At 43.9% G+C, this 23142-nt stretch overlaps 2 pseudogenes; one reads left to right on the top strand and one right to left on the bottom strand.

Annotated features, from left to right (window-relative positions):
• Nucleotides 1-10385: 10385 nt before the first annotated feature.
• LOC139348068 (trace amine-associated receptor 1-like) lies at nt 10386-19480 on the top strand (annotated as a pseudogene).
• A 1046-nt stretch (nt 19481-20526) lies between these two features.
• On the bottom strand, nt 20527-23142 carry LOC139348067 (trace amine-associated receptor 1-like; annotated as a pseudogene).

Raw genomic sequence — 23142 nt, 5'->3', positions numbered from 1 at the left:
CTCATTATGACTCATTTGGCACTGAAGATGAATCTCTTGTCCATTGCATGTCATATATTTACATACACATTGTCACTGTACTGTGCATAAACCTGTACATCTGTATGTTGAGCCCACTGATAACCCTTTAACCAGTGTGTAAACTCAATTTATATGTCTGCTAATAAATGTAGGATCCATATATCTCAATGAGTGTCTCTTTTGCTCTATATATTCAGTTATTACTGTTCTGTATTGTGTGCGTTGAATGTGGGAACACATCTCTGAATTTTTGTTTGTGTGAATATTAAGAGTCCTTTTTAGAGTCTTGATCTCTTGCTACAGCACACAAAGCTTTAAACAGACCTGTAGGGAAATAATGAATGGTGAAATGATCTGTCTCTTACAGCAGTTTTCAGTCAGGGCTTCCATTATTTGATCTGGCTGCAGATGTCAGTGGATTTAAGAAAAAGATGAAAGTTTCATCATTCAAAGTGATATGAAATAAATAAGAATAACTGCAAAGTACTGACTTGTGCATGAATGTTATTATCTAAATCAGTACTTTCACCAGCAAGTTGCGCATTGTTCACAACACTATGAGTGTTACACTGAAGAAGGATAACTTCTTAGTTTCACTATACAAAACCAGCCTTTTGCCTCATGCTATCCTGTTGATATTTTCATGATTAGAAAATACATTTGTGGATGTTCACTAACAGAGAAAATGTCCACTTATATGGCCTTTCACAAATATCAGTTGTCAGTTGTCACTGACTTTTATACATCTGGCCTCTGGTGTGGTATAAACAATGACTAATCAAAGCACCCTCTGAACCACATAATTCCTAAACACTCTTTAATCTTCCTTTTAGACCCGACTTAGACTGTTTCTTTATTGATCCCAATTTGGGAAATTATTCTGTTGCAGTAGCAATTTAAACATACAGACGAACACAAAATATATACAACTGTTTAAAAATGTCACAAAATATATAAACAAGAAACAAGTTTGTTGAAAATGTCACTAAGTATAACTAAATATACAGATATATAACATGGATTTTCATTTCTCTTCTGGCTCTGAACGAAGGTGGACGCTTTTTCTCTCACTCCCTCCCTGCCCTTATCTGCCCTGCTGCTGCTCTTTGTCTTGTGCTGTCTGTGTCTGATCTATTGGAGCCTCTCTCTGCATTCTCTCTCCGAAAACCTAAAATCATGGATTTGATTAGCTGGTCTCTCAATGCAATCCACTAAATTTTCTCGACAAGGAGACTGGGTCAAGGTGAGCCCTCCTGCCCTGACGGAACGTTTGCAGCAGGATACACGATGGACTCCTTGGAGAGGTGGAGGATCGTGTGCCTGTCGATCCTTTCCGTTGAGGATGTTGAAGATGTCTCCACATTTGGATTTATGATAACAGGCTTTCTGCTGTCTGGAGTTAGCAGCTTCCTGATTTATTGCAAAGTTCGGAGGTTGATGGCAGGACACGGCTACCGAGAGGCTGCCCATTATGGTTGAGGGAATGTGCAGGGCTGTCAACACTCAGACTCAAGCGACAAGTGAGATCGGTTGCAAACTGGATGCGATTCTTGATCAAAATCGCAGGCTGGATGCAAATTCTGAACTCCTTCACAGGGTGGATTCCAACTTGGAGAAGTTGTCAGCTTGGCTCGGATCAAATTGACCACCGAAATTGGATATATTTGAATTACAGCCACCGGGAGACTCAGAAAGACTCAAGGCAGACGAAAATTGCAGTGTTGGCTTAACCCAAACAAATTGTTATCTTCATTGGCTCCCTGAGATAACCAGCCTTGCCAAGGCCCAATGACAGCTGGCATAGGCTCCAGCCTCTAATGTATAATACAAATTACGTGATATTATAATGATATGGTAAAAATACAGTAGAACTACGTATTTTTAATGCAGGAGTGACATTACATATTATATTCAATCAGTTACTGTACTTATACTTCTATAATAATGCAGTGGAAAGGCCAAAATCTATTGTAATCTCAAAACATTTTATTTGTCAGCAGGAGTTTTTCAGGGATTTGTGGACATTCAGGGACCAGGGGAAATCCTCCACTGGATTTGTTTCTTCTTCTTTTTTTTATAAACAAGCTCTATTTTGATGTTTTCTTTATGTACTCTATCACCTTATTTACATTCAAAGTACATCTTTGTCATTGAAAAGCTGAAATGTGTTAACAGTATTAGTTTTTTTTATTGGTGATTATTATTAATTCAATTCAATTTTATTTGTATAGCGCCAAATCACAACAGAAGTTGTCTCAGGACACTTTCCATATAGAGCTGGTACAGACCAAGCTCTTTTATCTACAAAGAAACCAACAATTCCCCCATGAGCAAGCACTTGGCGACAGTGGCGAGGAAAAACTTCCTTTTAACAGGCAGAAACCTCGAGCAGAACCAGACTCTGGGTGGGCGGCCATCTGCCTCGACCGGTTGGGTGAGAGAGGAAGAGCAAGAGAGAGAGAGTGAGAGAGAGACAGAGACAGAGAGACAGACATGCAGTCACAGTAACAGTGACAGTGGATGTAATAACAGCAGTAGCAGTTGCAGTGGATGTCAGGCAGGGCCAAGGCAGGAGACGCAGCTGAAATCCACAATCCAGATTCAGCCACTGTCCATGGGAACCTGCAAGACGACAAAGCACAGAGACTCCGGGGAAGGAGCTAAGTTAGTAACACGCCGTGGTAGGACATGAGAGCGTGCGGATGGAGAGGGACAGAAGGACGGAGGAGCTCGGTGTATCTTTGGATGTCCCCCAACAGTCTAATCCTATAGCAGCATAACTAGGGGCTGGTCCAGGACAAGCCTGAGCCAGCCCTAACTATAAGCTTTATCAAAAAGGAAAGTTTTAAGCCTACTCTTAAATGTAGAGACAGTGTCTGCCTCCCGGACAAAGACTGGAAGATGGTTCCACAGGAGAGGAGCTTGATAGCTAAATGCTCTGACTCCTGTTCTGCTTTTTGAGACTTTAGGAACCATAAGTAGACCTGCATTCTGGGAACGCAGTGTTCGAGTAGGGCAATAAGGTACTATGAGCTCTTTAAGATAAGAAGGTGCCTGGCCACTTATGGCTTTGTAAGTAAGGAGGAGAATTTTAAACTCTATTCTAAACTTTACAGGGAGCCAGTGCAAAGTGGCGAGTATTGGAGAAATATGATCTCGCTTCCTGGTTTTTGTCAGAACACGTGCTGCAGCGTTCTGGAGCAACTGGAGAATATTCAGCAGCGAATTTGGGCAGCCTGATAGTAAAGAATTGCAATAATCCAGCCTGGAAGTTACGAATGCATGGACTAGTTTTTCTGCATCATTTTGAGACAAAATATGCCTGATTTTTGCGATATTACGTAGGTGAAAAAAGGCAGTCCTTGAAATTTGTTTTACATGGGAGTGAAAGGACATATCTTGGTCAAAGATAACTCCCAGATTCTTTACAGTGGTGCTGGAGGCCAGCGCAATGCCATCCATAACTGCTATGTCATCAGAAAGTGACCTTCTAAGATGTTTAGGGCCTACTACTATAACTTCAGTTTTGTCCGAGTTTAGCATCAGAAAATTGCAGGTCATCCAGGTCTTTATGTCATGAAGACATGCTTGTAGTCTAGTTAACTGACTGGTTTCTTCCGGTTTCATTGATAAATATAGCTGGGTATCATCTGCATAGCAATGAAAATTTATTGAGTGCTTCCTGATAATCTTACCTAAAGGAAGCATATATAAGGTGAATAGAATTGGTCCAAGCACAGAACCCTGCGGAACTCCATAGCTGACTTTAGTGAGCACAGAGGAGTCGTCATTAACGCGTACAAACTGAGAGCGATCTGACAAGTAGGATTTAAACCAGCTTAGCGCAGTTCCCTTAATGCCAATGAAATGTTCCAGTGTCTGCAATAGGATGCCATGGTCAATGGTGTCAAATGCAGCACTAAGATCCAGTAAGACTAGTACAGAGACAAATCCTTTATCAGATGCAATTAGAAGGTCATTTGTAACTTTAACCAGTGCTGTCTCTGTGCTATGATGCACTCTAAATCCTGACTGGAAATCCTCGAATAAACTATTATTGTTTAGAAAGTCGCACAGCTGATTGGCAACTGCTTTCTCAAGAGTTTTTGAGAGAAAGGGAAGGTTGGATATTATTATTATTATTATTGTTGAGTAGAAAAAAAAATACTTCACAATGACTGTCATTAAATATTTATAGACTAGAGCAGGATAAAGTGTTGGATTTATGTTTCCATATGATGTCACCCATAAGTTTCTGAAGAGCCAGATAGAAGCTCAGTGGCAGCGGCTCCAGTGTCACCATCTTGGCAGTGCCTGACTCCACTTAACTCCTGGCAATCCAAATTTGGCCAAAGAGGTGGCGTGTGGGTGGAGCTGAGGCAGGCCAAATGAAGCCTGGTTGCTGAAACATACCCATCTAGCTTGAAGCTACCAAGCTAGGTAAGGGTAACAAGTTAACAAGGTGAGGGGATGTAAAAAAATAAACTGAATTTGGCACAGGGTACAAGGTAAACACATGAACCTGAGGCAACTGAATATGAGTAGTCTGGGGAGTTGTAAGAAAAGAGTCTCATCATAACTTTCCATAAAGTCCAACAACAACAAGAAAGTCCCCAGCTACATTTGAGCAGTTCAAAGAAATATAGAAAAAGTTCATCCAACAATGCTCCAGGAATCAACACACTAGCAGAAGCATATTGTGACCTACGAATGTCTGGAATAGTATTATTCATGCTGGATCTTTTGACTCCTTGCCCTGCATACATGGGTGGGCAATCTGCCTCAACCCTGTAGGGTGAGAGAGAGAGAGAGAGAGAGAGAGAGAGAGAGAGAGAGAGAGAGAGAGACAGACAGACAGACAGACAGACAGACAGACAGACAGACAGACAGAGAAATGCAATCACAGTAACAGTGACAATGGATCTATTAATAGTAGAGCAGTTCCTCCTCCTCTGGCAGCTGGTTTCTGTCTGGGCTCATGACTTCCCATCTTGTTTTCTGTATTTATTTTAATTTTCCTTAAACTTGAGAGTTTAAATTTTTGGCTGAATTGGACATCTAAAGACATATTTTATGGACAAACGTTTAAAAGTTGTGGATGACCCTTGCGACCTCTGATATTTCACGGATACACTCTGGACTACTGACAGAAAAAGCCTGCTTCGGCCTACCAACAGAAAAAGCCTGCTGGCAGCTAAAGCTGATTAGCACCAAGATGCCTCTTTTCTCCACAGATGACCTCTACAAACTTCTGCAGCAGGTTGCAGTGATGGAAACTAAAGTCCAGCGTCTGGAAATAAACGCAGAAGTGAACGGACTTTGTGGAAATGACAGCACTCTCCCACTGACTCAAAACAGCAGACTGGAGAATGCTAACATCCAGCTAATTAGCTCTGATACAGCTCCCTCGACACTAAAGGGCTGTGTACTGGGTAATAAATCTGCCAGTATTAGTCCTCCCTGGAATGCTCTTGGGGCAAAGCCCAAGAGTAAATCAGCTGATATGGGGAGACGTCCAACAGGCAGAACCCAGCGCCCAGAGATCTGTGATGTGACAGGCTGGCCTGCGTTATCATCCTACTCAACACCTGTGCAGAGTAAGACACAGCCGTGGAGAAAAGCTAAAGGGAAGATGAGCAACAAAGCTCCCAAACCAGCTAGTGTGCAGTTACAAAATCGGTTTGCTCCGCTACTGCAGGACCCCGGATCTCCAACTGAAAACCTGGATAACTTCTCGGACTCACGGAGAAGGGTCAGGCCTGACAGGAAGTCAGAAGCTAGAAGGCTACAAGGAAAGCTACTGACTGGTCCTGAGACTCTGGTTGTTGGTGATTCTGCTATTAAAGATGTGGGAAGAATGTAGAGCAGAAACACAAAAGTGTTGTGCTTTCCTAATGATACAGTCTCCAACATGACCGACAAAATCCTCAGTATTGTTGCAGAAATTCCAACTCTGAAATACTTTGTACTGCACACAGGGGCAAATGATATTGCGAAACGACAATCTGAAGTGCTCAAACGAGATTTAGGTAAACTGCTAAATACAGTGAGCTCTCTGAATGCTGAAGTCTTCTTCAGTGGGCCTTTACCACCAGTCAGAGGAGGAGGAGAGAGATTCAGCAGATTGTTGGCAGTAAACAGATAATCTCAAAGATGGATGTGCTAAAGAACTTTTAAACATCCTGGATCATTTTGGCCTATCTCAGCACGTAACACATTCAACACATAACAAAGGGCATATATTAGATTTGGTTATCTCCAAAGGGCTTAATATCTCTGAGGTTGTGGTGACGGATGTTGCTGTTTCTGATCATTACTGTGTGTCATTTAAAATGGCCACACCTGCTATTCTTAACAAAAGTGGAACAGAGGTTATCAAGGTTATCAGAGGTTATATTAATGATAACACCTGTGCAGTCTTCACTCAGTCTTTTACACCAACACACTGCCCTTAGCTTCAACTGATGACCTTGTAAATAATTTCATTTCCAAAGCTATGACTATTATTGACTCCATTGCCCCAATTAAGACCAAAGCTCTGTCAGGAAGGAAAAAGGCACCTTGGAGAAACACCACACTGGTCAAAGTCTAGAAAAGAGTCTACAGACAGGCAGAGCGCAGGTGGCGAAAAACCAAACCCCAGTTTCACTATGAAATTTACAAAAACAGTCTCCACACCTATAACCATGAACTAAAGAAGGTAAGGCAAGCATTCTTCTCAGAGATTATCAACAGACACTGTAATAATGCCCACACTTTGTTTTCTGTTGTGGATAGACTGACAAACCCCACAGCATCAGTCCCTCCTGAGCTGCTATCCAACACGTCATGCAATGATTTTGCAGCCTTTTTTACAGATAAAATTTCAAGGATAAGACAAACAGTGTGCAGCTCCAACTCAGGCAAAATGAAAAAATGGGCCAAGGCAAGAAAAACTAAAAAAGAGGCCGACTGGCTCTCCTTCAGGCAGCTTCGCAATAAATGTACATCCTTTATTAAGAAGGCCAAGTCAGAGTTTTACCTCTCTGAAACAACAAAAAACCTAAACGACCCCAAGAAATTTTGGAAAGTTGTGAAGAGTTCTGGTCTTGGATCAACAACTGAACTCCCAAATTTTTTGATGAAAGGTTCATGTACTCTGACTGAAAAATCTGACATGTTGAACTGGGTTAACGAACACTTTATTTCTGCTGGTTATTTATTTGACACTGTAAACCCCGAACTCATTAAGCCTGTCTCAATTATGGATGCTCAGGTTGCAAATAGTAGTGCAAATTGTTTTTATTTTACTCCTGTGTCTGCCTCTGATGTGCAGAGAGTTTTGTCCAAACTGGACGCTAAAAAAGCAGCAGGTCCTGACAAAAACTGGACCCGTTTTTTCTCAAATTGTCTGCAGATTTCATTGCTGAGCCTCTTTCGCACATTTTTAATTTGAGCTTCACCACTAGTAAAATTCCAAAAATCTGGAAGTCAGCTTTTGTTCTTCCCCAGTTAAAAGGGGGGGGACCTTCGGATGTAAATAATTACCGTCCAATATCCAAACTTTGTGTGCTCTCCAAAGTGTTCGAACGACAGTGATCAGCTCAAAGATTTTCTTAGAACAAATAATATTTTATCAACTTTCCAATCTGGTTTCAGAAAGCAACACAGCACAGTCACAGCCACTCTTAAGGTTCTGAATGATTTTAACTATGCTTTGGACTGCAAGAAATACTGTGTTGCACTTTTTATTGACTTGTCAAAGGCATTTGACACAATAGATCACGGTTTACTGATAAACATGCTTAATCAGATTGGCCTGTCTAAAAATACAGCCTTTAAAATTGTTATTGTGACTTCCACTGCTGCACTTTAAATGTCAACCTTTGACCTTAGTTACTGGCTGCTCTATCATATTGTTTATTGTCTGTCTGTTATTTATTGTGACGTGTGCTGCTGACCTCTTGGCCAGGTCGACCTCGTAAAAGAGATCTCGATCTCAATGGGTCTTTTACCTGGTTAAATAAAGGTTAAATAAAAAAATAAAAAATAAGTCCATCTGTGCCTTCTTGTTTTCCAGTTAATCTAGCACATTTTAACCTTCTAGATCATACAAGGCTGACAAAAACTGTATCACAGTTAAAATCCACAACATGCTGCCTTGATACTCTGCCAACAAAGTTTTTTATAAATGTTTTTAATTTCATAACTCCAGATGTGTTGCAGATAATAAATAATTCTCTTCAGTCCGGTCACTTTCCACAGGCCTTGATAACTGCAGTAATAAAACCTCTCCTAAAAAAAAAATAATCTGGATGCTTCAGTAATTAGTAACTACAGGCCAATATCAAATCTTCCCTTTCTAGGAAAAATTATTGAAAGGGTTGTTTTTCAACAAACGCATGCTTTCATGATGCAGAACAATCTTTTTAATGTATTTCAGTCTGGATTTTGTCCACACCACAGCACTGAGACTGTACTTATCAAAGTTTTAAATGACATACATCTGATTAATGATGCTTCCAAAACCTCAGTCTTAGTATTATCAGATCTCAGTGCTGCCTTTGATACGGTTGATCATGATATACTTCTTGACAGACTGGAAAAGTGGGTGGGACTTACTGGCACTGTACTACACAAGTTCAAATCCTATTTACAAGATAGAGACTACTTTGTGTCAATTGGTGAGCATGTGTCTGAACGAAAAAAGATGATGTGTGGGGTGCCACAAGGGTCCATTCTCGGACCACTTCTTTTCAATATTTACATGTTGCCCCTAGCTCAGATTATGGAGCATCATAATATTTCTTATCATACTTACGCAGATGATACACAACTTTATATTTCTGTGTCATCACATGACTACAGTCCCTTACTTTCACTGAATGAGTGTATTCATCAAATCAATGAGTCGATGTGCCAGAATTTTCTTCAGCTTAATGCAAATAAAACAGAAGTGATTGTTTTTGGCCCCAAAAATGAAAGGTCAAAGATCAGTGCTCAACTTAACTCCATGTCACTGACAACAACAGATAAAGCCAGAAATCTTGGTGTAATTATTGATTCGGACCTGAATTTTAACAACCATTTAAAGCTGATTACCAAATCAGCCTACTACCACCTGAAAAATATAACCAGAATCAAGGGTTGTCTGTCCAAAGAAGACATGGAAAAACTTGTTCATGCATTCATTTTCAGTAGATTGGACTATTGCAATGGAGTCTTTACTAGCCTAAACAAAAAATCAATTAGGCAACTACAGCTGATCCAAAATGCAGCTGCACGAGTCCTTACAAACACCAGAAAAATGGACCATATCACACCAGTCCTCAGATCACTACATTGGCTTCCTGTGAGTCAAAGAATAGACTTTAAAATCTTACTGTTGATCTACAAAGCATTAAATGGTCTAGGACCAAAATATATTCTAGATTTATTAACTCCCTATGAGGTATCCAGACCCCTCAGGTCATCAGGGACAGGTCTATTGTGTGTTCCCAGAATCAGAACCAAACAAAGTGAAGCAGCTTTCAGTTATTATGCTCCTCACCTGTGGAACATTCTCCCTGCACACCTGAGGTCTGCACCAAGTGTCAGCTCATTTAAATCAGGGTTGAAAACATTATTATTTGCTACAGCTTTTACTTACAGTAAATGTATTTACTCAATGGTTTTAATCAGGGCTTTCTGCCATTGGTTTAAGGAGGGAGACATGGAAAACCGGATGGACGTGGAGGGAGGAGGGGAGGCGGACAGTGCTGGAGTTTATTATTTTCTCCACAGGGAAGGGGCCCATGAACTTAGGAGCCATTTTGCGTGATTCAGTTTGGAGAGGGAGGTCTCTAGATGACAGCCACACTTGCTGTCCCACCTGATAATTGGGGGATGGGGTCTGGTGGCAATCTGCCAGGCCAGGATTCCGCTCTGCGGTCCCTCCCAGAGCGGCTCAGGTCTTGCGCCACACACGCTACACACGGCGGAACTGGGCCCGAATGGAGGGCACAGAGGCGTCTTCTATAGTTAGAATAGTGTCATTACCTTCGAAAGAGGCAACCTAGTCACAAAATCCACTGCTATATGAGACCACGGATGGAGGGGAATAGGCAGGGACTGAAGAAGACCCACTGGTGGACGGTGGGAGGCTTTGTTGCAGGCACAGACAGAGCAGGCGCCGACGAAGGTCCGGACGTCCGCCCACATGGATGGTCACCAGAAGCGTTGCTGAACCACGTCCAAGGTGCAGTGGACCCCCGGAAGACCTCACCGCGGGAGGAACGAAAAGGGAGGGAGGGCAGCCGTTCAGCACAGGCTGTCCCTGCAGAGCGTCTTGCACCTCCTTTTCCACTTGCCACCGGACCGCCCCCAACACACAGGTAGCAGGAAGGATGGTCTCGCTGGGAGACTCCTCCATCTCCTGTGAGAACTGTCTGGAAAGAGCATCTGGCTTAATATTTCTGGAACCAGGGCGGTACCATTTCTGGAACCAGCACCACCACCAGCAGCTCCCGGTTCCCCACGTCATAATTTCATTCAGCCGGGGAGAGGCAGCGGGAGGAAAAGGCGCAGGGGTGAAGCTTGTTGTCCGCAGGCTGGAGCTGGGAGAGCACAGCCCCGACCCCGGAGTCCGAGGCATCAACCTCCACCACAAACTGCCACCCGGGATCTGGATGAACGAGAATAGGTGCGTTACTGAACAGATTTTTTAATTTGGCAAAAGCTCGATCAGCAGCAGGTGAAGTTTTGTTTGTGGGAGGTGAGCTGGGTGAGAGGAGCAGCTATCTGGCTGTACCATCTAATGAAACGTCTGTAAAAATTAGCAAACCCCAGAAAGTGCTGGAGCTGTTTGCGGGTGGATGGAACCAGCCAGCCCTTAACAGCCTCCACCTTGGAGGGATCTGCCCGGATCTGCCCCTTCTCAATCACGTAGCTTAGAAAACTTGTAGAGGAAGTATGAAAGTGACATTTCTCAGCTTTAACAAACAATTTGTTCTCAAGCAGTCTCTGCAGAATGTCACGAACATGGCTAATATGATCATCTGGAAATATACAAAAACCACACAATTGAGCATCATTGACCAGACACTGAAATACAGCAGGTGCGTTGGTTAAACCAAATAGCATTATCAGGTACTCGTAATGTCCTAAGTGTGTGTTGAATGCTGTTTTCAACTCGTCCCCCTCCCTGATCCTAACCAGATGGTATGCATTCCTGAGGTCCAGTTTAGTAAAGACACAAGCAGAGTGTAACGGACCGAAAGCCGAGTCAATGAGAGGGAGGGGGTACTTGTTTTTGACTCTAATGTCATTTAACCTAGAATAGTCTATACAGGGGCGTAACGTTTTGTCTTTCTTCTCCATGAAGAAAAATCCTGCCCCTACGGGTGAAGAAGAGGGGCGGATCAGCCCCGCCGCAACTGACTCAGTTATGTATTTCTCCATAGCCTCCTTTTCTGGCTTAGAGAGATTATATAACCACTGGGTTGGGAGGGATGATCTGGGGAGCAGGTCTATGGCGCAGTTGTAGGGTCTGTGCGTGGGTAGCCTGTGGGCAGAGGATTTGCTGAAAACGTCCTTCAAGTCATGATACTCAGGTGGAACATTAGATAGGTCAATTACCTCCATCTGTGGCAAGGTGCTGGGGCTTCTGGTCGGTAGAGATGACTGAAGGCGGTGTGCGTGACAGTACAAACTCCATTTATGGATGGTGCCCATAGTCCAGTCAACGTGAGGGTTGTGCTGCTTAAGCCATGGGATAACCAAAATTACAGAGTTCATGGGAGAGTTAATTATATACAGCTCCTGGTACTCATGATGGTTGCTAGACAGAATTCATTTCACTGGTTCAGTTCTATGCGTTAGTTCATACATGGGAAGATTATGTTCCTTCACAAAGTCTCTATTAATAAAGTTGTCATGAGCTCCCGAGTCGACCAGACCATCGACCGGGAGGGTGTGTTGCGGCATGTGAATCATACCTTGCGTGTGTATACGAGAGGCAGAGAATGACGAAATTCGGCTCACTAGCAATACCCTTTTTACTGGCGAGCCCGGGGTCTCATTTATAAAACTTGCTTACGCACAAAACGGGTCATAAAAGTTGCGTGCACAACTTCCTACGCAAAGGTTGCGATTTATAAAAATAAACTTAGCGTGAGTTTGTCCTGGGGTCTCATTTATAAAACTTGCTTACGCACAAAACGGGGCATAAAAGTTGCGTACACAACTTCCTACGCAAAGGTTGTGATTTATAAAAATAAACTTAGCGTGAGAATGTGCGCACCGGTACGCCAACTTTGATGCTTGCTTACAAACATTTTGGAGACAGGGGGAACTGGCGGTGCAGATGGTGAGGTGGTGAATTGAAGCCAGACTGATCTCATACATTTAATGTCATCACATATCAGACTTATAGACCCGCGTAATCATAAACACCCAAGTCTGCAGTGCTATACATGTGTTCCTTTAGTGAGCCGTTAGGCCTACTACTCTATGCACAATGTTCATATATCATACTTCCATCTTCAAATGATACAGAGCGGTGGATGGCACTGATTGATTAGTAGTAATTGTGACAAGGTGTGTAACAATCATTCAATTTGCTGAGTAAGCATATAAATAGTGCGGTGACACTCGTGTGTAATGCTGCACAATGGATGCGCTGGCACTGCTGGAAGATCACGCAAATGGTAGGATCAGGATGGAGAGAAGTTTTAGGGACCACAGAGATTTCCTGGCCCGTGATGATGACTGGCTAATAAGCCGATTTAGATTCCCTAGAGCTGTGCTCTTGGATCTATGTGCTGAACTGGGCCCAGTGTTAGATAGACCCACCCGCCGGAACCGCGCCATCCCAGTGCATATCCAGGTGCTGACCACTCTGGGGTTTCTGGCGACTGGCTCCTTTCAGCGAGAATTAGCCGACAGGTAAGTGTTTGATATGATTAATATTATATAATGTTACATTGTCTGTCTAAAGCCCCTTTTGGCTATGATATAATTCAGTTAAATTATGTCCTTAGGTCTGGGATATCGCAGCCATCCCTCAGCGCCATAATGCCAGCCGTTTTGGATGGCATTATAAAAATGACCAGTCGATACATCAGGTTTCCTTACACTGTGGGTGAACAGGCCGACATTAAAAGGCAATTTGCAGCAATGTCCGGTTTCCCAAATGTAATCGGCGCAATTGACTGTACTCACATTGCTATAAGAGCTCCGAGTGAAAATGAATTTGCTTATGTGAACCGAAAAAATGTGCATTCACTCAATGTACAAATTATTTGTACCTCGGACATGATCTTGACGAATGTAGTGGCACGGTGGCCTGGTTCAACACATGACTCATTCATCCTGACGCACAGTAGTGTAGGGAGCAGGCTGCAGGCAGGCGCTGCGCGTGATGGCTGGCTCCTGGGTAAGTACATAAACCCCATTGTATAGATTCTACCCATTAAAGCCTGATGTATAATTACTCTTCTGTTATACCTTGCAGGTGACAGTGGCTACCCCCTAAAGCGCTGGCTCCTCACCCCCTTCACCAACCCGCAGAGCGCAGAGGAGGTGCGCTTCAATGTGGCACACTCTCGCACACGCTCCGTCGTGGAGAGAGCCATCGGTCTCCTCAAAGCTCGGTGGAGGTGTTTGGATGCCTCGGGGGGCAGACTGCTTTATCACCCTACAAAGGTGTGTAAAATAATAATGGCTTTTGGAGTTTTGCACAATGTGGCACTGGGGAATGCTGTTCCCCTCCCGCATGGCCTCCCTCCCCCACACCACGAGGACCCCGATCCACAACCACCTCCCCGACATGAGGAATTTCAGCAGGGAGCAAGGCTTCGTGAAGGTGTCATGCGGCGTTTTAAATAAGACGGCAAGTATGTTTCATTTTTTAACAAGATCTTTAATGGAGCTGCCAATGTCAGACATGACCTCACACATGTTGCCCATCACTGTGCGTATTTGCTGGAGCTCATCACGGACTTCATTAATGGCACTGATGGTGTCCCTTTGTGTTTGAAGGACAGCGTCTGTCAGGATCCGACCACTTCTAGGTGCGCCATGCGGTCGGGACGCACTGGTGCTGGGGACAGCCAGGCCTTCAGCCACGGTGCCAGGACACGCCGTGCCCGGAACCTCCTTGTCACCCACCGCTTCCAACTCCACAATGACTGGGGACACAAAGAAGTCAACTACCTTTTCACAAGTCTTAAAATATTTACTTTAATAAACCGATAAAACTGTACTTTACCAGTCTCCTCTGTGGTCTCTGCCAAATCGGTGTCTCTTTCCTTCTCTGACACTATGCCATACACGCTGGCTGTACCAAGGATCGAGGCTATCTTGGTGTCCAGTGGTGTGGGCTCGGGTGCGCCCTTGCCCCCACCAGTAGCAGATGCGCTTCGACGGTGCCATGCCACTTTCTTCTTGGCCTCCACCTTCAAATCTGACCACTTCTTTTTAATTTCTGCCACAGAACACTCTGTGGCACTGTAACTGTTCACTGCAGTGACAACGTGCTGCCACTCATTTCTTTTTATTTTATTTGTGACGCCACTACTTTGACCACCAAACAAAATATCTTTTCTGGCCTCAACCTCACGCACAAGCACCTCGATTTCACCCTCCGTAAAATTTCTTTTTCTTTTTTCTGCCATGATCGAACGTAAAGTGCCATTGATCAGCAGGCATATTTATATGCAAAGACATTCATGAAGTACTTTGCATTGACCATTCATGGTAAAATGTGGGTCTGTCGGGAGCGGGATGTGAGGTGAATCCACCTGCGCAATCTTCCAGGTGGAGTGTGATTTATCAAGGGAAAATTGCGTGCAGGTGTGAGTACACACGGTTTTATAAATCTGAATATTTTTTTTGGCGTACGCCATTTCCAGCTTTTGGGCGTACGCACACTTTTAGTATGGATTCCACGCAATTTTTTATAAATGAGACCCCCAGTAGAGACAGCGCTTTTTCCTCATGTGGCACTGACGTTCGGCGGGTGTAAATCTGGTGCAACCAAGTTGCATGGGTTCATCAGCGGGGAGCGACAGAGTCCCTGAAGCGCTGCTAAAATGCAGAAATCAAAGGCGTACTGAGAGACGGGCTGACCTCCTTGTTGTAGGTCTAGAAAATGTCCCACGGCCTGCCTCCCTTTAACGGGGTGGTTGAACACGCGCTTCATTTCCTTGGTGAAAGCCTGATAATTAGTTAGCATTTCTGATTGCTGACCCGAAATGGCAAGTGACCATGCTGCAGCCTGCCCAGTACGTAAGCCACACTGGCTTAGAGCTCTTGCAGGTGATCCATTACCTGGTGCAGTGATGACTCGTGCTGATTGACAATTGCAGCCTGGTTTGAGAAGGCTTGCTTCAATGACTCGGACTCTGTTGGGTTCATGGTGGCCAGACTATCCTGTTAGGTGTGAGAAATCAAGGCCTGAACCCAAGATTGCAGAATCATGATTCACCGGTTTATTTAAATACAAAGTACAACAAAAAATCACCACAACGGGAAACTCAAAGTGCTACAAATAAAACAGAAAAAAACTCCAAAAGGGAGAGGCAAGACTGATACTCGCTTGCAACAGAAAACACGCTAGAAAACTCGTAGATGGCAAAAATATGTACAGCACACATACGAGAGATACGGAAGGCTTGAGGATGGCCAAGCCTCATACACTGCAGGGGTAAAAGGGAACCACATCAACGTTTTTTTTAAAAAAGAAACATAATTTATTAAAGGAAATATTTTATTGTGATTAATAAGTAAAGGTTGTTGAACTGTCTTTACTTGTGCCTGTATTCATTTGTGCACTTACCTGTCCATGGGCTGTTTCAGGAAACCCTCTCAGGGAAGTTAAAGTTAAAATGAGTATACTTTTTAGGTGCAAGTCCTAAGGTGGCGTTGTCGGTGTTGTTAAGGTTCTCTAGATCTTCCACTCGCAGTTGAACTGCTGTTGTTCATCTCCCTCGCCACATATGCAAATGAGCCTTCGACAATGAATGTAATCCATCTGTGCTCAGCGGCACAGAAACCAAAGACTGTTAGTACTACAGATGCACAAGCCAGGATCAATAGGCGTGGTATTAAACATACAGAGCACTAAGATCAACTTGAGATTTCTGTCTACTGCAAACTGGATACTGTTGTGTTATATTTTCTTGATTTAAGACCTGCTATTATAAGCATAAGGACGTCCATCAGTGCAAGTGGCACCAGACCACCCTAGGCCGGAGGTCAATGATCGACTTTGTAGTCATATCATCTGACCTTCGGCGATATGTCTTGGACACTCGGGTAAAGAGAGGGGCTGAGTTGTCAACTGATCACCACCTGGTGGTGAGTTGGAATTGCTGGCAGGGGAGGAAGCGGGACAGACTTGGCAGACCCAAACGTACTGTGAGGGTCTGTTGGAAACGTCTGGCAGAACCCGCTGTCAGGGAGGTTTTCAACTCCCACCTCCAGGAGAGCTTCGGCCAGATTCCGAGGGAGGTTGGAGACATTGAGTCCGAATGGACCATGTTCTCCACTTCCATTGTTAATACAGCCGTCCGTAGCTGTGGCTGTAAAGTTGGCGGTGCCTGTCGTGGCGGCAACCCCCGAACACGGTGGTGGACACCGGAGGTAAGGGATGCCGTCAAGCTGAAGGAGTCCTATCGGGGCTGGTTGGCTCTTGGGACGCCTGAAGCAGCTGACGGGTACCGCAGCTCGGGCAGTTGTAGAAGCAAAAACTCGGGTCTGGGAGGAATTCGTGGAGGCCATGGAGGAGGACTACTGGTCGGCCTCAAGGAAATTCTGGCAAACCATTCTGCGCCTCAGGAAGGGGAAGCAGCTTTCTGTCAACACTGTTTACAGTGGAGATGGGGAGCTGCTGACCTCGACTGGGGATATTGTCGGGCGGTGGAAGGAATACTTCAAGAATCTCCTCAATCCCATAATCATGTCTTCCGTAGAGGAAGCAGAGACTGGGGACTTGGAGATCGATTCATCCATCACTGGGGCTGAAGTCACTGAGGTAGTTTGCAAGCTCCTCAGTGGTAAAGCAATGGGGGTGGATGAGATCCGCCTGAGTACCTCAAGTCTCTGGATGTTGTAGGACTGTCTTGGTTGACACGCCTCTGCAACATTGTATGGCAGTCGGGGACGGCGCCTCTGGACTGGCAGACTGGGGTGGTGGTCCCTCTTTTTAAAAAGGGGGACCAGAAGGTGTGTTCCAACTATTGGGGATCACACTCCTCAGCCTCCCTGGGAAAGTCTATTCCAGAGTACTGGAGAGGAGGATCTGGCCGATAGTCGAACCTCGGATTCAGGAGAAATAATGCGGTTTTCGTCCTGGCCGTGGAACACTGGGGCGGCTCTATACCCTCCACAGGGTGCTTGAGGGTTTATGGGAGTTTGCTCAACCAGTCCACATGTGCTTTGTGGACTTGGAGAAGGCATTTGACCGTGTCTCTCGTGTCATTCTGTGGGAGGTGCACCGGGAGTATGGGGTTGGAGGCCCTCTGTTGAGGGCTGTACAGTCCTTGTACAACCGGAGCAGGAGCTTGGTCCGCACTGCCGACATTAAGTTGGATCTGTTCCCGGTGCATGTTGGACTCTGGCAGGGCTGCCCTTTGTCACTGGTTCTGTTCATCATTTTTATGGACAGAATTTCTAGGCGCAGCCAGGGGCCGGAGGGGGTTCGGTTCGGGAGCCGCCAGATTTCGTCTCTGCATTTCGCGGATGATGTTGTCTCGTTGGCTCCCTCAAGCCAGGACCTTCAGCATGCACTGGGGCGGTTCGCAGCCGAGTGTGAAGCAGCTGGGATGAGAGTCAGCACCTCCAAGTCCGAGGCCATGGTTCTCGACCGGAAAAAGGTGGCTTGCTCCCTTCAGGTTGGGGGAGAGTTCCTGCCTCAAGTGGAGGAGTTTAAGTATCTTGGGATCCTGTTCACGAGTGAGGGAAGGATGGAGCGTGAGATTGACAGGCGGATCGGTGCAGCAGCTACAGTAATGCGATCGCTGTACCGGTCTGTCGTGGTGAAGAAGGAGCTGAGCCGAAAGGCGAAGCTCTCCATTTACTGGTCAATCTACGTTCCTACCCTCACCTATGGTCATGAACTTTGGGTCATGACCGAATGAATGAGGTCCCAGATACAAGTGGCTGAAATGAGCTTCCTCCGCAGGGTGGCAGGGCGCTCCCTTAGAGATAGGGTGAGGAGCTCTGTCACCCGGGAGGAGCTCAGAGTAGAGTCACTGCTCCTCCACATCGAGAGGAGTCAGCTGAGGTGGCTCGGGCATCTTTATCGGATGCCCTCTGGACACCTACCTAGAGAGGTGTTCCAGGCATGTCCCACCAGGAGGAGGCCCCGGGGACCCAGGACATGCTGGAGTGACTATGTCACTCGGCTGGCCTGGCAACACTGAGAGGGAAGTTTGGGCGTCCCTGCTCAGACTGCTCCCCAAGCGACCCGGCCCCGGATGAAGTGGGAGAAAATGGATGGATGGATATTACAAATGTTAGGTGAGCATTAATGACCATCTAAGCATGGAACCTAAATTCTTTGTTAACAGGTCTGATGATGTTCTCTGTAATGAATCAGCAAATGCGTCTGACTTAACAGCTGTCACCTCTTCATATTTATTATGTATTTTCTTTGGCTTCTTATCTGTTCTTATAATGTGTGGAAACCTTCTTGTGATAACCTCCATTGTTTACTTCAAACAGCTCCACACTCCGACAAACTACCTTATCCTCTCTCTGGCTGTGGCTGACCTGCTTGTTGGCGTTTTTGTGTTGCCTTTCAGCGCAATACTGGCTGTGCACTCATGTTTGTATCTTCAAGATTTACTTCGTAAGATCTGAGGTTGTTTTGACATCTTTCTGTGTGCATCATCTGTTTTGAACTTGTGCCTCATTTCTGTTGACAGATATTATGCTGTGCGTGAGCCTCTTAGGTATAGTATAAAATAAATGTCCATGTTATTGTGATCATGATTTTGATGAACTGGATTTTTTCTGCCCTACTTGGAATTGTCATCACAATTCAGAGAGTGAACCATGGACAATCTAACAGAGCATGTGTTTCATTTCACAAGTTCAGCAATCATCGCAACAGTTTTTGGATTTTACCTCCCAGCAACAATAATGTTTAGTATTTACCTAAAGATTTTGATGGTGGCACAGAGACAGGCATACAGCATTCAGAAAACAACCTGTCAGAGCACAAAGTCTGGAGCAACTGTCAGTAAGATGGAGAGAAAGGCTCTGGCTCTTGTTATGGGAATTTTTTCCCTCATCTGTGGCACCCCTTTCACTCTGTCTGTGACCTTTAACCTGTTGAGTAATTATATAATACCGGTCCCTGTAATTACAGCATTTAAGTGGCTCAGATGGTCAAATTCAATGCTCAATCCATTTGTCTATGCTATCTTTTACATTCAGAATGATAATTTCTGGAAAAATATTTCAAGGTGATTTCACTAATTCTAAGCTCTTTTGACTCATTTTTTAAAGTGCTGTCATGTCAGTCATTCGTCGCATGTCATATATTTACATAAACATTGTCACTGTACTGTGCATAAACCAGTACATCTGTATGTTGAACCAGTGCACTGATAACCCTTTGAGCAGTGTGTAAACTCAGTGTATATGTAACACATCTCTGAATTTTTGTCTGTCTGAATGTTAATAGTCCTTTTTAAAGTCTTGACCTTTGCTTCCCTTGCTACAGCACACAGAGGTGTAAACAGTCCTGAATGTTACACTGAAGAAGGATAACTTCTGTTTCACTGTACAAAACCAGCTTCAATAAAAAGTGTCTGTCTTGTGTCATGCTGACCTTTTATTGTATTCATAATTAGAAAATATGTTTATTAATATTCACTTCAACATTCCTCATATATCTCATATCTTCATATGTTCAAAATGTGCACTTTCATTGCCTTTCAAAAATATCAGTCAGCTGTCAATGACTTACATATCTGGCCTCTGGTGTGGTATAAATAACTAATCAACACACCCTCTGAACAACATATTGCCTAAAATATCATTAATCTTTCTTTCAAATGTAGGAAAGACACATTTGTGTGCACTTACAACTACTATTACTTGCACTTATGTGTCACCTTATTTACATTGAACGTACACGTCTTAATCACTGAAAAATTTAAATGTGTACCTCATAAACTGTTGTTTTCTTTCCAAATGAATTATGAATTGTGAAGTTAAAAAATTTAACTGCTGTTAGACATTAGTATTAATTCTGATTTGAAAGACAGTTACAATCATTAAATATTTATTGACTAGGGTTGGAAAAACTGTTTGTCTATGACGTCACCCATAAGATTCTGAAGAGCCTTTGTGAAGCTCAGGCTCTGGATGTCACTGTTTTGGCAGTTGGAAGGTCAGTGGAGCTGAGGCAGGCATGGTTGCTGAAATACACACAATTAGCTCAAAGCTACCAAGGTAGCTAAGGCTAAGAAGTTAGGTTATATGCCATTCTCTGTTGCTAGCCGTCTTACCCAGTGGCCTTCCATTTGTAATGCATCATCCCATCTTATGCTACATGAGGTAAATTTAAGTGAAGTGTACACTACACAAAATTAAAAGTGCTTCAATATTTTTTAAATATAAAATGGTGGTAATTTGCAAGACTAGAAATTTTTCCACTGTTAATTAACACATGTCTAACCTAAACAATTTGAAGCACATCAATTAAACTGAATTTAAATTGTCACATAATTTCAGTTATGAGTCATTTAGTTGGATGTCACTTATGCTTTGACTTGATATATTAATCATGTGCAACAGGGGCGGACTGGGACAAAAAATCTGGCATTTTGGACCAGACTGGCCCACCACATTTGATAACGCACACCTTTTCGGTCTTTTCTGTCTCTTGAATGTGTATACCAACTGTGCAACTCTTTAAAACCTTAAGTGATGCAATGAGTTAACGGGAATCAGTGAAAGTGGACACATTAATTACTTCCAAAAAGTCAAATTTATTAACACTACAAAAAAATATACTCCACCACTCCTTCACAGTAATGGATCTAGGATTCATCCTATTGGGTGTACCTATGTGTTTCAGGGAGGAAGAAAAAAGAATAGAGATGAGAAATGATGGATCAGATGTTAACTCTTCCAAGAGTAGTACTCAATAAATTGTGAAGTGACCCAGTCCAAAAGGATGAATGTAGCTGAACTCCTGAATGAACTTTGAACTCTGTGTATGTTTGTATGAGAGAGAGAGAAAGAGAGAGAGAGATTTAGTTATTGGTCAATCTTCAAGATAAAAATAGCAGTGTAGAAACTGAAAACTTAAGAGAGATGATACCACATGAATGAGGGAGAGGGCTACATACACAATGTCTTAAAAAAAAACTTGCTTATACAGGTATTACAAACCTAACTGGAATACAAACTAACCTGGCCATAGAACATTAGCCAAAAATATGTTTTATCATTGTCAAGTGTTCTGAAAGCAGTCCAGCTTACTGCAGGTTTTACTGCATGTCCCTGTGCAATGTCGCCACCACCACTGTCATCAGCCACGGGAGCTGATGAAGGCCCTGCCTTTTTGTGCCTTTTTGTGCATTTTGCAGCGCTGGCTTGAAGAGCCAGCTCCTTTTTCTCTCACAGTTTCTCTGCACCTCCTTTTCATTTTCTCTCCATTCTTGCAGATCCTAACAGATTATCTTACCGACGTAAAAGAGGGAAGTGTTTCATGATATGATTGGGCGAATGAGCCCCGTCACGTGTCAGTGAAGACAGGCCTCAGAACTGAGTGTGTTGAGGGCCGGTCGGTGTTTACGAACAAACCCTTGCCCTGACTTTTTTTTTTTTTTTTTTTCCCGAATGCATTACGCCGCATGGTCAAAACGAAAGGGTGTTTGACGATGTGATCAATCAGGCCACTGATCAACTGTCTGTATGGGCCGGTCAGACTAATATTTTAAATAAAAAACAAAAAATAAGTGGCCGACTGTCGGCCCAAATAGCACGCCGGCCCACCGGGCAAATGCCCAGTATGCCAGATGGTCAGTGCATCCCTGACTAGGAGGTAAAATGAGAAAATAGGTCCAATAGTGTTTTCAATGAGAACATCAATTAAACACCTTTCCAGACATATTTCATTGTTTAATCCAGCAATTATTACTCCAGTACCAATTACAGCAGAACCCCCCCAGCTCAGCAGGATCATGATCACAACAACATGATGGTGTAACGGGCTAGTGGAGGACCCAATCAAAGTACCGGCTAATTTATGGGGAATACGGGGAAACAACTGTGCTGTGCTGAGCAGAGAGCCTGCTCAGACAGAGAGAGACAGAGAGTTACTGTGAGTAGAGCGGATCGAACACGGAAATCACTGAAAGATTTCGGCATGGTCGAAAACACTCTTGGAGAAGAAATGCGGAGGAGAAATGAGGAGAAATTTTTGTACCCACTGAGGCGGTAAGACCTGCAGACACAGGGCTTTGACGGAAGGAGTAGTCAAGAACAGGCGAGGTCGGACACTGGAGATCAGTCTGAAGAAGAACGCTAGAGAGTCTGGCATGACACAAAGACAATCTGGCAGCTGGGAAGAATGACAGCGTGGCTTAAATACCCTCCAAATGAACTTAATAGGCTAGGTGTGCAGATGGGCAGGTAAGGGGGCGTGGCTGAAGAGCTGCAGCATAGGTGAGAGCTATGCAGGACTGTGACAGATGGTTTATTTTAGTTCATGTCAGAGGCTGACACAAAGCATAATATCTGTCAGTAGAAATACAACATAAATTCAGAATTGAACGTGTTCAGTGATATATCAAAACTGCTCCGTACTTTGCAAAACAAATCCTCGTGATACAGACACGAGCTGAGAGAGAAGGCCATGCTGAAAGGAAAGACAATAATTCCAACAAGCAGATCAGCCACAGCCAGAGACAGAATAAGATAATTTGAAGGAGTGTGGAGCTTTTTGAAGTAAATGATTGAGATGACAACAAGAAGGTTTCCACATATTGTGACAAGAGACAATAATGCAAGGAAAATATATAGTAACGCACATACAGTGGAAGGGGTGTTTGTCAGTCTGTAATTGAAATTATCTATTTCATAGCAGGGATGTATGTCAGTCCCAATGGCAGGCCTGTTGACAGTGACACCTGGTTCCAT

This window comes from Chaetodon trifascialis, chromosome 19, assembly GCF_039877785.1.
Source record: "Chaetodon trifascialis isolate fChaTrf1 chromosome 19, fChaTrf1.hap1, whole genome shotgun sequence".
Classification (NCBI taxonomy): Eukaryota; Metazoa; Chordata; class Actinopteri; order Chaetodontiformes; family Chaetodontidae; genus Chaetodon; species Chaetodon trifascialis.
This window is presented reverse-complemented; position numbering and strand designations above follow the sequence as displayed.